At 37.4% G+C, this 3,197-nt stretch overlaps 1 protein-coding gene across 1 annotated transcript in view; it reads right to left on the bottom strand.

Annotated features, from left to right (window-relative positions):
- The window catches only part of adamts3 (ADAM metallopeptidase with thrombospondin type 1 motif, 3), a 255,775-nt gene that overhangs the window by 4,801 nt on the left and 247,777 nt on the right, over positions 1-3,197 (bottom strand). The window lies entirely within an intron of this gene.

The following is a 3,197-nucleotide window of genomic DNA, read 5'->3' as shown; positions in this document are numbered from 1 at the left end:
AAAAGGGGAACACTTCAGAGCATTGGGGCACCATGTTGTAGATCAGGCCTTTTCAAAGTCTGGACCAAACGACCAGTAACTTCAGACCCAGACCATACCTTGTGCTATGAATCCAACACGTGTCAATCTGCAAACTTGTTGAGCTGTACGTTAGTAACACCACTGAATGAAGCTGTGCGGTTACAGTACCACACATTGTATGCGTTGCTTTGCCACAGGAACCTACATGCATTCAGTTGGTGATGCAGAAAAAGTGTAAATAGGTTTTATACTTGCTGCCAAGTCTGTTTTGGTACTGCAGCTAATGCACACAAATTAGAAGACTGATTAGTTTACTGGTATTTATCACAGAGATCATTCAGTCATTAACATTAATTTCACACTGATTTGGCCAAAAACTTCTTGAGGATCATGTTCGAACATATTAAGTGTAAAGTGTTAAGAGTAACTTGCAGCTGTCGTGTTAGAGAAAAGCTCCAGCAATGAGAGTCACTGAGTAGTAAAATGAACATAACAACTTAGACGATTAGCTAATGTCTTCCAGCATTCCTCTCTTGCCTCATTTGCTGTGCTTTTATAGCAATAAACGTCTATATTCTTTATAGTTCTCCATTAAAACGACAACAGTGCATTTTGTGCAGAACGAGAACAATAAAATAAAGTGTCAAACGCTGCCTTTTATGGGCGCTGATGAAGAAGTGATGTCCTTGTCTATGATGGGAATAGTTTAGTCAACACAAGAAAGACTGTCTGTGTTAAAGTCTGGTCACAGGAGATGTGACATTTGTGGTATAATGATGAGTTCAGGGGTCACACTAGTGCATCTGATTGCAGGCAAACGCTGACATTTCTCTAGTATGTCTGATGTGTTTTGACTAACTTGACTGCCTTTATCGTGAATGTACTGTTTGCTGCCTTACAATTATAAAAGACTTGATTAAATGTTATTTTATTACGCTGACCTTTGAGGAAGAAGCTCGTACATGGCTGCTGCAGATCAATTCCAGACATACAGTGTGAGCTTTTATGAACTCCCTCCCATTTAAGAGCATGCATACCATTTGCATTTTCATTGACATTTATTCTTGCGTCTCTGCTGTAACTATCGACTTGCCTCACGGAGAGAGCATAAATCGACATTTAAGAACGACACGATTTATCTGACACGAGTAATGACGGATGCTCTTTATAACTGTAGGATAACAGATCATTTAATTTTCCTTTATCAACTAATATTGTGTCGAGTTAGTTGCTTTTAAGGACATCGCCATTTAAAACAAGCTCTAATTGAGGTATGATGTATTTACTCTCTATTTGGCAGCAAAACAGAGGCTTAGTTAAATGGTATAATCATTGTTAGGTTTGGTAACATTTGCCTCTGTAAGATGCCAGTTGTGTAAAGCAAACTAAAGTTGGAGCAGCAACACCTCTGAGTGCATCAAACTAAGCTGTCTTAGAGCTCATTCTTCCATTTCTAAGTGGCATATTTCTTATTTCTTCATTTAGGAACTTCATAATCTTGCTTTACATTGACTGGAAACTTTGCATGTTTCAGTCCATTTGTTACAAAACTCATGTACTACAAAGTGCACTGCTTATTTTTCCACAATCTAAGGTAGCAGTCTCCAGGTCAACTGGCCCATTGGTTGATTGGTTGGTAAGCTCACATCCTACCAAATTTTCATTGGTCAGTGTTACTTTCATAAGAAGAAAAGCGCTACATCAACTTCATTCCACCATTATTGTATTATTTTTGGTGGCGGGAGAAACGCACATTGCTATATTTCCACAATCTTGATCTCGGCCAACCTAACAGGGACTAATGGGTCGAACGTATTTAACATTTATTGAATGTGTACCAAACCAACTAACATGATGTCAAAGAAGTTGTCGGCGTGGCTGCATTTTGTTCAAACAGATGGCCAAAAAGTCAAATATTAACTTTTCAAATCGTAGTCAACAAGCTCAACAAGCTTTAAACAATTTTCAGGTTCATGCCGGTCAGCTCCAAGTCTGTTCTTACCATTTCAGTATAAAGTAGCCCCGTTCAAATGATTTAATACGCTGCAAATACAAGCTTTTTGTATTTATTCAGCATTCATTTAGGCTAATAAAGCTAGCTGGTAGAGTGAACTCAGTGTACTGTTGCCTATTTAGTGTATCTACAGATTTTCTTAGTTTCCGAACTACAAACCGATTGGTTGAAGAGTTGGTATGGTATCACTTCATCAAGACTTTCTCTGGTTGAATAAGCCCTTCCACTAACCATGCTTTAAATGCATTTATCTTCTTCCCAAGTGGCCATTGTTTCTGAATTCATTTCTGCAGGTTAAATAAATTGGCAGGCCTTTGAAACCAGCTGGAGTTGTGTGATCCCTCACAAGCAATGTCTACACTATGTTCTTGTTGCTGTTTTACCATTGCTGTGAGGTCAGAGTAGATGCTTCAGTCGGCCTGCGTTTACCACCCAACAACAATGGGACTTTCAAAGTAATTAATGCAGCCTGGATGTTCGCTGTGATGAATTGTGTAAGTTCAAGGAGTCTGATGATTGATTTTCATGCCACATGGAAATGAATGGAAGCCAATGGCTGCCAGTGAGGTTCAGGAAACACATGGTTTGTTATAAGGATATGAAACCTGCAACCTGTTATGGCTGTTTCTGAAAAGTAATGACGGATGATGAATTATGTGTTTTGTTTAAAGGAATTGCTGGAATTAATAACCCTCGCAGGACACTTTGATCAATACAAACCTGTTACTTATGCACAGGATTAATTGTTTTGTTAAATTTTGATGTTACCCTGTATTTAACTGCGATATTAACCTAAGCTAACAAAGAATTTTCTTGGATTATTTTTTTAATGATTTGAATATTGTCAATTAATTTACAATTTAGAGAACGATAGGACAAAAGGTATAACTAAACGCTATTATAATTGACACAAAATTGATGTCAAATCAACAGGACTGTTTATTCTCCATTAGCAAATAACTAAAGCTTGCTAACTTGTACTCCAGCAAGCTAATATAGCATAACATTATTAGCTTAACATAAAGTCAGTTAGTTAGCTAGTTGAAGCTACAGCAAATCAATGTAAAATAACATCATTAGTTAGCTTAACATAAACACAGTTAGTTAGCTAGTTGAAGCTACAGCAAGCTACGATAACATAACATTATTAGCTTAACATAAA

Source organism: Stegastes partitus, unplaced genomic scaffold (genome assembly GCF_000690725.1).
Source record: "Stegastes partitus isolate 25-593 unplaced genomic scaffold, Stegastes_partitus-1.0.2 Scaffold291, whole genome shotgun sequence".
NCBI lineage: Eukaryota > Metazoa > Chordata > Actinopteri > Pomacentridae > Stegastes > Stegastes partitus.
The sequence above is the reverse complement of the archived record's forward strand: the minus strand, read 5'-3'. Positions and strand labels throughout refer to the sequence as shown.